Source organism: Engystomops pustulosus, chromosome 6, assembly GCF_040894005.1.
Source record: "Engystomops pustulosus chromosome 6, aEngPut4.maternal, whole genome shotgun sequence".
Lineage (NCBI taxonomy): Eukaryota > Metazoa > Chordata > Amphibia > Anura > Leptodactylidae > Engystomops > Engystomops pustulosus.
In genome coordinates, this window is record NC_092416.1 from 112,892,865 (window position 1) to 112,908,341 (window position 15,477).

Genomic DNA, 15,477 nt, shown 5'->3' on the forward strand with positions numbered 1-15,477 from the left:
GGCACTTACCAGGTCAGCTGTCCGGCCCTCCCTGCAGCTCCGCGGCTTGGTGTGGAGGTGCGGAGCAGTGACGTCACTATCCCGCGCCTCTACACCAAGCCACAGAAGACTGAGAGAAGAAACATGTGCTTAAAAGGGTGAGTATGATGTTTTGTTTTTAATGATAGAATGGGGACAATAATTATTTCTGGGGCGGGAGGGGGGTGCATCTATGTCTGGGGTAGGCTGGGGCCATTAGTTCTATGTCTGGGGCAGGCTGGGGCCATTAATTCTATGTCTGGGGTAGGCTGGGGGCATTAATTTTATGACTGGGGAAGGCTGGGGCCATTCAATTTATGTCTGGGGCAGTCTGTGGCATTGATTCTGTGTCTGGGGCAGGCTGGGGGCATTAATTTTATGACTGGGGTAGGCCGGGGCCATTATTATTACACCTGGGTCATAGTCGGAGCTCTATCAATACTGGGGTGGAAGTGGGGGGTTAAGGAGGTTAAAGGTGAGAAAGAAGAAATACATTATCCTTACATTATGGGGCACTATTTGTGTGGTACTAATATTGTAGGGGGCTCTATTACAGTATTTGGGGCACAGTATTGGTGGTAGCAGAAGAAGGGACAATGGGAAAGTGCAGAACATAAGACGTCTGTGTGGTAAACTCTGCAGGAAAGCTGTGTACCTGGAGGAAGAGACAAGGTGATGGTGGAACTAATGGAGAAGATGAGGAACGAGAACAATCCGGGGATACGTCACCTGATGTCACTGGAAGCAATAGGTGAGGATCTCATGTGTTTTCTGTAGCTGTATATGATAAATACTGATTTTTTGCATGTTCGCTTCTGTGTATATATGTAGTATTATAGTAGTTATATTCTTGTACACAGGGGGCAGTATTATAGTAGTTATATTCCTGTACATAGGGGGCAGTATTATAGTAGTTATATTCTTGTACATAGGGGGCAGTATTATAGTAGTTATATTCTTGTACATAGGGGGCTGTATTATAGTAGTTATATTCTTGTACATAGGGGGCAGTATTATAGTAGTTATATTCTTGTACATAGGGGGCAGTATTATAGTAGTTATATTCTTGTACATACGGAGCAGTATTATAGTAGTTATATTCCTGTACATAGGGGGCAGTATTATAGTAGTTGTATTCTTGTACATAGGGGGCAGTATTATAGTAGTTATATTCCTGTACATAGGGGGCAGTATTATAGTAGTTATATTCTTGTACATAGGGACAGTATTATAGTAGTTATATTCCTGTACATAGGGGGCAGTGTTATAGTAGTTATATTCCTGTACATAGGGGGCAGTATTATAGTAGTTATATTCTTGTACATAGGGGGCTGTATTATAGTAGTTATATTCTTGTACATAGGGGGCAGTATTATAGTAGTTATATTCTTGTACATAGGGGGCAGTATTATAGTAGTTATATTCTTGTACATACGGAGCAGTATTATAGTAGTTATATTCCTGTACATAGGGGGCAGTATTATAGTAGTTGTATTCTTGTACATAGGGGGCAGTATTATAGTAGTTATATTCCTGTACATAGAGGGCAGTGTTATAGTAGTTATATTCCTGTACATAGGGGGCAGTATTATAGTAGTTATATTCTTGTACATAGGGGGCAGTATTATAGTAGTTATATTCTTGTACATAGGGACAGTATTATAGTAGTTATATTCCTGTACAAAGGGGACAGTATTATAGCAGTTATATTCTTGTACATAGGGACAGTATTATAGTAGTTATATTCCTGTACATAGGGGACAGTATTATAGTAGTTATATTCCTGTACATAGGGGAAAGGTATATAAGGCTTACCGGGTCGTGTGTTTGCATCATTTACTGATCGACAGGTCACATTCTTTGCACATCAGATTCACTTACTAGTAAAAGATGTTCTTGTTTTGCGTTAAGGCCATCTACCAACAATTTGTCTGTTATAACCCCACCCACATTATCTGACCACACCCACTTGTTTTGACTCCGCCCATAAAATGGGGCCACTTTTACAGTTTTTTCCAGGGCCATTTTAAATTCACAGTCCGCCCCTGCTTATATATATATATATATATATATATATATATATATATATATATATATATTTTAGGTATTAGAATGCTAATGTTAACAAATGAAATAGTACTTCTCACTGAGACCACACTGCCCACAGGCATGGTGGCAGCACTTACCATGTGTGATTTTGAGAGGACATTACAGTGCTGTGAATATATAAGACCAGATCAGAGCAGATTATAGCAAGACAATGAGGGTAGCGGTTCTTCAAGACTGGTGTCTTTCCTTGTGTGTGGACAATGGTTATGAAACTATCTATGATGGCCATAAGGATTGTATCTAGAGGACAAGCGGCATGTTATCCTGCAGTCTCAGCATAACCACCTTGATAACTGCCCATAGAACAATATGTATTTGCAGCATGCCTGCCATTAGACTCCTTGTACCATAATTTGGTAATGAGGACTTCCTTGCAGATCCACCAGTGCCCCCGACGTATCCAGCCACCTCCCCCACAGCTTTTCAAATATTTTCAGACATTTTCGTTTTAAGTTTACCCCCATTCTAATCTAATAATATTGACATTGTTAATAAACTCCTGCACAGTTTGTGCTGATGTTTGGTTCCACCAGGCCACAAAAGACTAAAGATAACTTTTGTACACATAAAAAAGTAACCCCCTCTATGGCATCTGTTTCAACCATACCCAGTAGGCAGACCTTCGGAACTGGTTCAAGATCCACCAAGAGTACCCTACGGATCAGGTGCAATACCTGTTTCCAAAATTCTCCTAACTCCCTACATGGAATCTGGGTAAATTACCAGTGGGAACTGTAATAACAACCATATTAATCTCTTTTCTTCACTTGCAGCAAACTGTATGGAATATCTGCTACCTTACACGTACCCATCTTCCTATCCCTGCAATACTAAGGATCCTCCATTTACAAACGAACCGCTAACACATGGGGAAGGTCCTCTGCCCAATAGCTTTTCTCTGATTGTATTTTAAGAGTTTGCATCTGTCTGGAATCAGTTTTTTTTACCTGAAAAAAAACCCATCCATTTCCATCTAAGTGCCATATTTTTTTTTTACTTACCAATTTACCTCTAAAGGACAGAAGGGTCATTGAAACGCTTCAGACAAGAACATATTGGGGCACATTTACTTACCTGGCCCCTGCGCGATACCCAAGGTGCGTTGTCTGAAGAGGATGAAGTCTTCTGCAATTCAACAAGATTGTGCACCCGAGATCCTGCAGGTGTCGTTTCCCCACTCAGCTCCACCGGAGTTCACCTTCTTCTTCCCTGTGTATGTGAGTGCATGTCTTGCGACACAATTTCACTTGTAAATCTCGCGCATAGTCTGAATCCGTCGGATCGTCCGTCGACTCGCCCCCAATTTTATCGCGTGAAAGCCGGTGCGATTGAGACACAATCCGATCGCGTGCGATGCATTCCCCGTCGCGATCCCCGTAAATGTTGGAAAACCCGATCGAAATGCGGCCGAGGGACCTTAGTAAATAAGCCCCATTCTTTCTATTTTGCTAGCACCAATTAGCGGTGGGTTTATGGTAAGATATGTAGAAAGCCCACCTCTGTGAGCCTCCACACCAATGTGCCGTATATGTATGGGGCAGAGCATGAAGGAGTTACAAAAAAGGTTACTTGCCCGAAAATATCAGTTTACAATAAGGTTCACAACTTATTTCACATGATATCCGGACTGCAGTGCTGCTATTTTTTTCTAGATAGATAGACAGATACATATGAGATAAATAGACAAATAAATATAACCCCCCAGCACCCTTCCCCTGATCCCCTGCTTTAGTTGTCCCACTGAATTCACAGACAAATCTTTAAAAAACACCCACACACTGATCAGAAAATGCTGACAACATTAATAATAACTGCCACTGTACATGCAGAGAGCCTTATCACACCGATAGTGAGTCAATTACACAGACAATAGGGATATCTAGTACCTTACAGGCTACAATCTGCTCCATCAGGAAAAATACTTCATTACCACTTCTCCCAGCCTGACTTATCACTGATGAATTCCCCTCCAAATGTCTTTAGCGCTGTCCAGCACATTTCCACACTGGGTCCCTTAAAATACCACATCCACTTACAGTGTAATGTCACCTGTATGCTCACATACAGGAACCTCTAATTATTATTATTATTATTATTATTATTATTATTATTATTATATATGCATTGTGTTTTGAAACCAAGTGTAAACACGCAAAGCAAAACAAATCACCAAATGTATTTGTTAAGTTATTTACATAAGCAACAAACATGTGTATTGTGTTTTAACATTAATAATAAATATTAACAATGTAAAACTGTTAAGGAGATCGCACTGGTTTCGGACGCCATCTTGACTACTGTCCGCCATTTTAGATACAGCGGCCATGTTCCCTGACCATTGTCAAGTTAATATCATCATTCAATCTTCATTTTATGTAACCTGTTTGCTTGCCTGTCAGCTAATACCCTTTGACATTTAATGAGAAGCCAGTCTGTCCTTGATTATATTATGATTCTGGAGCCCACTTATCTTATTCTTCTCAGCAAATTAGTATAAACAGTATCTGTGTACAAGGTCTCTGAGAACTGAGCACAATTAATTAACTTTTTTCCCAGAATGTGCTGATGACCAATAGGTTTGGAGTATACTATTTACACCCCTTTGATGACTCTTCTGTCTGTTATATATTATGCATTTTGATTATTAAAGGGTAGAAGATCTTGACTAAGAGATTGACGTGTGTCTTGGTCTTTATGTTCAATCATGGGTTAATTAGGACTCACCTTACAAAAGTCAAGAGGGCTGTTGGGGCCCTGCATAAAAAATCCCTAACAGTATTTGGCGTCCTTTTCTGGGTGGGCTTAGAAGTAAGCAACAACAACACTGAGACAGCCTCCGTGAAGGGTCCCCGCCGGCTTGGTAAACAGAACTGACCAGAGCGCTCTCAGGGTAAGATATTAATTTTTGTTGTCTACCTTGATATGTCACTTCTGGTTCACTAGTTGGACGGACCGGGTAAGACTGTCTCTGTGTTATGTATTTGCCACTGTTGTTCACTGTAACCTAAGCTCATAGTTTTTGGCAAAGAACCACTTTGTAAGGTGATGGACAGAGACTGGACAGTGACGGATGGTCAGACATTCTGTGATGTTAGCTGAAACTGTGGGACGGGAGGGAGTAGCCCTTAGAGGTCTGCACTACTAAAGTAGGAGATACTTTGTTGTGATTGTCAGATTATCATAGTGTCTATAGTACTGTTTGGCTAGTGTCAATAGGGTTGCCCATAGAGGTAGAGAGCTCAATTTGTGCACGTGCAGCGGAGACCCACTCTGATCAAGTGTGCGTTTAGCTTCATTTTGGAGTCTGAACGACTTTGTGGATGACTGTAAGAACTAGTAGTGACTTGGTAAAGAGTCAGTAAGAGAGTTGACTTGGTAAAGAGTCAAGGAGAGAGTAGTTCAGTAAAGAGAGTTGATTTGGTTAAGAGTCAATAAGGGAGACTTGGTAAAGAGTCCTCTGTGGAAATCTGGTATCTAGTTTCTTTGGGGTCGGTCACACAAGGTGTCGGATTCGTTGCATCTGTGGGGGACAGGTTTGGCAGTGTTGCAGTTGTAGACATTTGTGATGGGAAGTAAGCAAAGTAAAGTAAGCCAAGGGTGCGGACCTAGAAAAGCTACTCAGATTGTGTCCCACATGGAGGGGAAAGATGCACAGCGACAGAAGGTTGTTGAGTTAAGTAGGACTGATGGAAGAGTGCAAGTTGACATGATCGGACATAAGGGCTGGTAGTTTTGTGTTGAAATGAAAAGTAATATTGAAGGTTTGAAGGTTTTGGGATGTGTCAGATGATCTGATGATTGTACAAGTGGGAAAATTTGATTTGCAAACAGACACTTAGAGCCTCTGACTGACGGACGGACCAGGAGAGAGTGACAGGAATCCTTCAGAGTGCCCAATGAAGAAAGAGACAGGCGATAAGGGACATTTCAAAGTTTTTGATGTTGAAAGAATTTGAGAAAAAGAGATTTTATTATATTTTCCTTGGAGTGAAAAATGGCCCCTGTAATCCAGACTCCACCCCTGTATCTGGTGGTTAGAGAAGATGACACGCCCTACCATTCTTCAGTGGCGGCCATCTTTAGACAGTTTATTTCTCAGTGGTGGCCATTTTAAGTTATATTCCCTTAAAGTCCCTGAAAGTTGATTGCTGTTGGCAGCCATAAAAGCTGTTGTGGGGCTTTGTAGGATAACAGCTGACCATGCTTGGGGCGTCCTGCCAGACGTTTGAAAAAAATGCCGGCTGGTGATTTTTTTTCACCTTTTCGGACGTCTGCTAGGGGTCTTGGAGTGTGAGAGGTTGTTTGATTATTATTAAAATTTATTGATTCCGACAATTAGAGAAAAATTACTATGAAAAAGTGTTACAATGTCTCTGGTACCTGCTTTCTGGCATTTAAGGGGTTAACAAAAGGGTGGGGGCTGTTGGAGCTGCGTTTTGTTTTGTGAAGAACTGACATGTCCAAGGCCTTGCCTGAATGCTGTGTCTGTCTTATCTACGAGAGAGACAATAGTGACCTTGATGTTCACGGAAAACTGAATTTCCCCATATTGAGTTGCTTGGAATCTGTGTTCTGTTATCTCGTGGTTTACAGGCTAGTGAGAACATTTACATTTGGGAGGGGTAGATCGCTGCATTTAGACTTCTCCCTGACAATCTAAAAAAGACTTGAAGGAATTTATTTGATTGTGGAACAAGAATACATTATGATGTGATGTCCTCCTGTGTACCCCATGAACAGACTAAGCAAGAATGAGCCCCCCAACTGTATTACAGAGCCTATGACTGACTTTTGTTCCTTTTTGATTAACAATCAACACAAGTGTACCTGGATTTTATTGAGACTTTGGAGTCTGGCCAGAACTTTATAGGTAGCACAGAACACTGGGCTGGAGATGTGGTGGAGGGACTCTGACACATTGATGTACAGAGGGAATAGAGGATGTTTCACAGACCACGCTGAAGGGAGATTGACAACATCTCCGGAAGTCTCAACCGACCAACCCAAGTGGGTGTTGCGGGGAGGAAACATTACTGTAGTGAGTGGCGGAGACGGCCCCCACACGGCAAGACAAGGGGGGTGGTTACGGACAAGGATGTCAGCGAGAACAGCCCCCCCAAACAGAGTTATCACCTTTCATTGTAGAACTCTCCCCTGCTAGTCCGATGATGATTTTAGCCCATTCCCGGTCAAGAAAAGACTCAGAAAGAACAGCCGGATACATGTAGCATGGTCCATGACCTCCAAGCTGCCAATGAGTGTACTGAAGCCCAGTGGTCCCTAGCCCAAACTGGCAGCAGTCCCTGAGAGTGACATATTATTCACTGTTATTGATTTGGTAAATGTTTTCCTCTCTGTGCCCCTACATGAGGATTGCCAGTACCTATTTGCCTTTACCAGTTCAGTATTCCAGTATACCTGATGTAGATTCCCACAAAGGGGGGTAAAACTCACCCAGCCAATACCCCACGGCCCTACAGGGAGTAGACTGGCGACTAGCCCCTTACTGGATGTTCTCCTTTTCAGTATGCAGAGGACCTACTGTTTTTGTTAGCCAGAATGCATGTATTGACATTATGTGTTTTCTGTTCCAGAAGGGTTGCAAAGTTTCCAAAGACAAGCTCCAGTACTGCCTGGAGAAGGTGGTCTTCCTAGGCCACTGATTCTCAGCCACAGGCAGATACCTGACTGATGAAAGAAAGCTGGCAGTCCAGAATGTGCCCCTGCCCTGAGGCCTTAAGCCTCTTCACATGATTCTAGGACTGGCCAGCTCCTGCAGGCCTGGGATAAGGTCTGCTGCCCCCAGCCTGATGCTGCCCCTTGATTACTGCATTGCCTTTTCTCCATTTGCCCTTAGTCAGGAGGCAATTGATGCATTCCAGAGCCCTGAGCTGGCAAATCCTGTCTGCACCGGCCCTAGGCACATGCCACTGAACCAGACCTTTTATTTTATCTTGCACTGGGTATCTAGGAGACAAGTGTCTTAGCCCATGAACGTGGTGGCCTCCCCAGTGACCTACTCTTAGGCCCGGTTAGACTCAGTCGTGAGGGGAGCCCCTCATGTGTCAGTAGCTGCAGCCAGCAATCTGCTCAGCAAGGCCAGTGAGCTGATCCTAGACCCTAGATCACTCAGTTACCGTGAAAACCACACATACCTTGCACAGTGTCCTCACCCAAGTACAGCCCAAGCATCTGAGCAAAGGCCAGACAGCTCAGACTCCAGTGTGCACTCCTGATGCCCCAGGATACACTGATAAGGTGCACAGCTCTGAATCCTTCATTCTATTGCCAGTCTTCCAGGATTCAGAAAGGGGGGGAGAGAAGGGTGATTAACAGATGTTGAGTTTTTTTCTCATAGATGGCTCCAGGTCTGCAGGAGAAGACAGACGGTTCTACACTGGATATATAGTGGTCAGTGGCGCACATGAGGTAGTACAAGCAGAACCACTCACACAGGTCAGCGCTGGAGGTGGAGTATCATCATAGTATCATAGTATATAAGGCTGGAAGGAGACGCAAGTCCATCAAGTCCAACCTTCAAGAATTAAATAAATGTTTTATCCACATAACCTGTGATATTTTTTCTCTCCAGAAAGTCATCCAGGCCTCTCTTGAACATGTACATAGAGTCCGCCATAACAACCTCCTGCGGCAGAGAGTTCCATAGTCTCACTGCTCTTACAGTAAAGAACCTTTGTCTATGGTGATGGTAGAATCGCCTCTCCTCTAGGCGTAGAGGATGCCCCCTTGTTCTGGTCACAGGCCTAGGTATAAAAAGATCTTTGGAGAGATCCTTGTACTGTCCGTTCAGGTATTTGTACATTGTAATGAGGTCTCCCCTCAGTCGTCTTTTTTCTAAACTGAATAATCCCAAATTTTGTAATCTGTCATTGTATTCTAGTCCCCCCATTCCCCTAATAATCCTGGTTGCTCTCCTCTGCACTCGTTCCAGCTCTACTATATCCTTTTTATATACTGGTGCCCAAAACTGTACACAATATTCCATGTGTGGTCTGACCAGGGATTTGTATAAGGGCAGAACTATGTCTTTATCATGAGAATATATTCCTCTCTTGATACATCCCATTATTTTATTTGCTTTAGCAGCAGCCGCCTGGCTCTGGTCACTAATATTAAGTTTACCATCCACCAATACGCCCAAGTCCTTTTCAGCTTCAGTAATTCAGTAATTGACCGTTTAGAACATAATTATACTTTTTGTTTCCATGGCCCAAGTGCATAACTTTACATTTATCTACATTAAACCTCATCAACCATTTCTCTGCCCATCCCTCAAGCTTCCACAAATCCCTCTGTAATGCTTAACTATCGACCTCAGTATTTATTACTTTACACAGCTTAGTATCATCTGCAAATATTGAAACTTGACTGTGTAAACCCACTACAAGGTCATTAATAAAAATATTAAAAAGAAGTGGCCCCAATACTGACCCCTGTGGCACTCCACTGGTAACATCAACCCAATCTGAGAAAGTGCCATTAATGACCACCCTCTGTTTTCTATCACTAAGCCAATTACTTACCCAGATACACAGATTTTCTCCTACTCCCAGCAGTCTCATTTTATATACCAACCTTTTATGTGGCACGGTGTCAAATGCCTTTGAAAAGTCCAGATATACAACATCCACAGCGTCCCCCAGATCCAGTCTTGAACTTACCTCCTCGTAGAAACCAATCAGATTAGTCTGACAGGACCGATCTCTCATAAACCCATGCTGACGCTGGGTTATAAGGTTGTGCACAGTGAGATACTCCAGGATAGCATCTCTAATAAACCCCTCAAATATTTTCCCCACCACAGCAGTTAGACTTACGGGTCTGTAGTTTCCAGGAGTGATGGCACTCAGGGAAGTGCTACAGCTGGTGGAAGGTAAAAGGGCAAACATCTATACTCAAGGTATAGGTCTGGGGTCTTAACACGACTATGAACCCTTATGGAAGGCTAGAGATTTCCTCACCTCTGCAGGGACCCCCTTTAAGCATGGCACGCTGGTTAAAAAGCTCTCTTACTTCCACAAGAGGTGGGGATAATAAAAGTAAAAGCACACACAATTTGGTAACTCCACAAGCCAAGGGCAAGTATGTGGCTGACGGGATGGCGAAGGCAGCTGCACAGATGGAGCCTGGAGACTGTCCTGAAGTCTCAGCGGTGAGTTCTGAGCTAAAAGTTTGATCCACAGGTGTTCCAGTCCCTGGTGGCCCGAGTGTCATCAGAAGTGAAGGAAGTGTGGAGGAAAGCTGGAGCCCAGATGCCTGGATACCTGGATGCTGGGAGAGAGGGTGTGCCTGCCAGGAGCCCTGCACCCGACAGTAAGTCAAGTAACCTATGGACACACACACATATTCCAAATGGTCATGCTAGTACTCATAAACCGCAAGTGGTTTGCCCGGGCATTACTACCCCTGTCACTAGACTAGTGAAAGCCTGTATAGTCTGTGCCCACCACAACCCGGGTAAGGTCCCCACAGAAGGTGACACCCAAGCTGCTGTATCCCTTCCAGAGACTGCAGATGGATTTTATCCAGCTACCAAAAAGTGGTACGTAGGAGTACGTGCCTGTGTGCATTGATCTCTTTCCAGGGTGGCCAGAAGCTTCTCCCGTGACCAAGGCTACTGCCAGAGCTGCAGCCAAGAAGTTGGTGAGTGAGATTTTTCTGCAGGTTTGGACTTCCAGAGACCATAGAATCCGGTCGCAGAACCCACTTCACTGGACAGGTAAAGACCTGAAACCTTGTCCCTCCTGGGTGTAGAACAGGCCCTGCACACCCCATACCCTTCCCAAGTTGGTGGTGCGTTTGAGATACTATAAACAGCACTCTTAAGTTAGAGATCCGGGAGGCCATGGAAGTAAAAGGGAAACCATGGCGTGAGTGCTTTCCTGCTGCCCACCATTCACCCTTAACAGAAAGATGGGATTGTCCCCCTTTGAAGTACTTTTTGGCTGTGCACCCAGACTAGGCCCCTACTTCCCACAGATCCTATAGCTGACGACAGGAAACCAGGTGGAACATGCCACACAGTTGAGCCAGGCCTTAAAAAAGGTCGGCAAAAGTGTTTCTGATTCCTTTTTCAGATGCAGACAGAGACCTCAGGACGCATAACCTGAAGCCTGGAGACTACGTGGTGGTAAAGAGACCAGAGAGGAAGTCTGGAGCCTCGCAACGACGGTCCTTTCCAAGTCCTGCTGACCAGTGCCACGTCTGTGCAGCTAGAGGGAAGTCAGCATGCTTCCACGCTTTCTATTACAAACCTATTCTTCTTGCTAGCTGGTCTCTTCTGAATGACTGTATGCTCAGGGACACCCCAACCATGACTATCACTGTAACTATAGGACCGACCAGGGTAGGAGACTTTACCTACGGTTGGTGCAACAAGACAATGACCTTCTTTAAGATTGACAGCACAGGTAACCCTGTATTAGCAGTGTCTGATGTGTACTGGATTTGTGGGGATAAGAGAGTCAGGTCAGGCCTAGAGGCTGGGAAGGTGAGTGTACGGTGATAAAAATTTGTGTATTCCTTCCTCGTGATCCCCAGGGATAAGGTTGATCAGACACAAAAGAAAACGTAGAGAATCCCAAAGGATTCTGAAGGTCTGAGAGAGAAGCACCTAGATGACAACGTTTATATGGATACAGTGGGAGCACCAAGGGGAGGGGGGGTTCCAAATGAGTACAAGGCCCACAATCAGATATGGGCAGGTCTAGAGTCCATTATTCACCAGATAGCTATGGGCAAAGATGTTGGTTGGGTAACTGTTTTTGTTGTAATCAACAGAGATTTGTGAATTATATCGGAGATGCTTCCCAGAACCGCATGGCTTTGGACATGACCCTTGCTGAGAAGGGAGGAGTCTGTAAGATGGTGGGAGTGGCTTGTCGCATATACATCCCAGATGACATCGCCCACTATGGATCCATTACCCATGCTCCTGAAAAGATTGAAGGACTATCCAGGGAACTCAAGAGAAACTCTGGGGTGGACACTTTGTCCTTCACTTTGTGGTTGGGGGATTGGAAGGGTTTCCTTTAAGTGGGGGTGATATTGGGGATTGTGATTTTGCTCTTGTCACTTATGGCGTGCTGTGTGGTCCCCCTCTTCAAGTCCACCATGTCCCAGATGGCCATCCAGCTGTTAAGAACCACGACAGGAGAAGTGCCCGGAGGGGAGGGTGATGCTGCCTGTTTACAAACCTATGGACTATGGGAACTCAGTGATGTGATTTGAGTGTGCAGGCCTGTAACCCCTGAGTGACTGGCCTCCAGGGGATCTGGTGAAGAGTTAACAAGTCCAGCAGGTGAGGGGTTAGCCTACCTGTGGGTACCTGGAGCTTGAGGAGGTCGCTCAGGATGGAGTTACAGGCCAGCAAAGCTCAAAGGGGGGAATTGTTAAGGAGATCGCCCTGGTTTCGGACGCCATCTTGACTACTGTCCGCCATCTTAGATACAGCGGCCATGTTCCCTGACCATTGTCAAGTTAATATCATCATTCAAACTTCATTTTATGTAACCTGTTTGCTTGCCTGTCAGCTAATACCCTTTGACATTTAATGAGAAGCCAGTCTGTCCTTGATTATATTATGATTCTGGAGCCCACTTATCTTATTCTTCTCAGCAAATTAGTATAAACAATATCTGTGTACAAGGTCTCTGAGAACTGAGCACAATTAATTAACTTTTTTCCCAGAATGTGCTGATGACCAATAGGTTTGGAGTATACTATTCACGCCCCTTCGATGACTCTTCTGTCTGTTATATATTATGCATTTTGATTATTAAAGGGTAGAAGATCTTGACTAAGAGATTGACGTGTGTCTTGGTCTTTATGTTCAATCATGGGTTAATTAGGACTCACCTTACAAAAGTCAAGAGGGCTGTTGGGGCCCTGCATAAAAAATCCCTAACAAAAACACATGTTCCTACTAATATAACAGATAAGTGTTTGATGATGTGTTTCTCCCAATGTGTTTCAATACACAATAGAAATGCGTCATGTGATCACAGCCACATTAGTCTTTATACATCCCCCCACCATCTATATACAGCCTCCCCCAGACTAGTGTCTATATACAGCCTTCCCCCACCTCCAGTTTCTATATACAGCCTCCTACCGTCCCACTAGTGTTTATATACAGCCTCTCCCCACCACCAGCAGTGTATATATAAAAGCCCCAACCACCACCCCAGTATCTATATACAGACCCCCTCCAGCCTCAGTGTTTATATACAAGCAGCCCTCCACCACTAGTGTCTATATACAGGCACCCCTCCATCCCCAGTGATTATATGCTGCCCCCACCATCCCCAGGGTCTATACACAGGCCCCAGTGTCTATACACAGGCCCCTTCACCACCCCCAGTGTTTATACACAGGCCCCATCACCACCCATAGTGTCTTTACACAGGCCCCTTCACCATCCCCAGTGTCTATAAACAGGCCCCTTCACCACCCTGTGTCTGTACACAGGCCCCTTCACCACCCCCAGTGTCTATACACAGGCCCCATCACCACCCACAGTGTCTATACACAGGCCCCTTCACCACCAACAGTGTCTATATACAGGCCTACCACCACATGACATGTCCTCCATAGTGTAGAGAGTGGGTTGGACAGATGTATCTTGTCTGCCCTTCTCTGGGTATCAATGGCACCTGTGTTTTAACATGATAGAATTGAAAAACAAAAGGAAAAATAGTCTGCTCACCAGGACGTAACAGGTTGTGACACAACATGTAAGTATGGAGATATGAATACCTACGGGTGTCGGAAATTGCTTTCCTTATTCAAGGCTAACTAAGAAGTGATCATGGGAGGCATATATCCTGACCCACTGCAAGTCATGTGATCCACCTACTGATGACGTTATTTCCTACATAACTGTTAAGATTTCAGATTTGTATAACACCAAAATAACACATTTAAAAGCACAAAGAAAGCATAATTGTACTATAATGACTTCTCCCGGCCCTGACTTACCGTATATACTCGAGTATAAGCCGACCCAAGTATAAGCTGAGACCCCTAATTTTACCACAGAAAACTGGGAAAACCTATTGACTCGAGTATAAGCTGAGGGTGTAGTATACACCCAGCCCCCATGTAGTATACAGCCAGCCAGCCCCCATGTACTATACAGCCAGCCAGCCCCCATGTAGCATACAGCCTGCCCCCATGTAGCATACAGCCTGCCCCAAGTAGCATACAGCCTGCCTCCATGTAGTATACAGCCTGTCCCCATGTAGTACACAGCCTGCCCCCCGCAGTTTGCCAAACAGAAAAAAAAATAAACTTAATACTCACCCTCCGGTGTCCCCGATATTCGTTGCGGCTCCCATTCCCCGTCGTGTCTCCCAGTGGCTTCTTCTCTCTTCTATCTTCTCTAGCCGGCAGAGAAGATGGACACGAATCTGCTGGCTAGAGAAAAGAGAAGATAGAAGAGGAGACACGGGGAGACGCCGGGAGCCGCGACGAACATCGGGGACACCGGAGGGCGAGTATTAAGTTTTTTTTAAAATTGACTCGTGTATAAGCCAAGGTGAGGTTTTTCAGCACATTTTTTGTATCACTGATGAACTCCCCTCCAGATGTCTTTAGCTCTGTCCTCCACGTTTCCAAACTGGGTCCCTAAAAATACCATAGTCACTTACCGTGTAATGTCACCTGTATAACGGTGCTTACATACAGGAGTCTCTAATTATTATCAGTATTATTATTATTATTATAATATATGCATTGTGTTTGAAACCAAACACTCAAAAACTCAAGGCAAAACAAATCACCAAATGTATTTGTTAAGTTATTTACATAAACAACAAACATGTGTTTTGTGTTTTAACATTAATAATAAATATTAACAATGTAAAACACATGTTCCCACTAATAAAACAGATATGTGTTTGATTATCTGTTTCAAAATACAATAGAAATGCATCATGTATTCACAGCCACATTTGTCTTTATACACCCCCACCATCTATATACAGCCTCCCCCCAACCAGTGTCTATATACAGCCTCCCCCTACCTTCAGTTTCTATATACAGCGTCCCACTAGTGTCTATATACTTCCTCTCCCCACCACCAGCAATGTATATATAAAAACCCCACCACCACCCCCAGTATCTATATACAGACCCCGCTCCAGCCCCAGTGTTTATATACAAGCACCCCTTCACCAACAGTGTCTATATACAGGTGCCCCTTCAACCCCCGTGTCTATATACAGAAACACTCCTCCACCACCAGTGTCTATATACAGGCCCCCCCCTACCACCCCCAGTGTTTTATATGCTGCCCCCTTACTACCCATAGTGTTTATATTCGGGCCC

The 15,477-nt window shown here is 44.2% G+C and overlaps 1 long non-coding RNA gene across 1 annotated transcript; it reads left to right on the plus strand.

The window, feature by feature from the left end:
* The first annotated feature begins 275 nt into the window (after positions 1-275).
* LOC140064089 (uncharacterized) lies at positions 276-12,952 on the plus strand. The gene is made up of 2 exons (XR_011847697.1): positions 276-769; positions 2,901-12,952. It is a non-coding gene; the product is annotated as an uncharacterized lncRNA (long non-coding RNA).
* Positions 12,953-15,477: the final 2,525 nt, after the last annotated feature.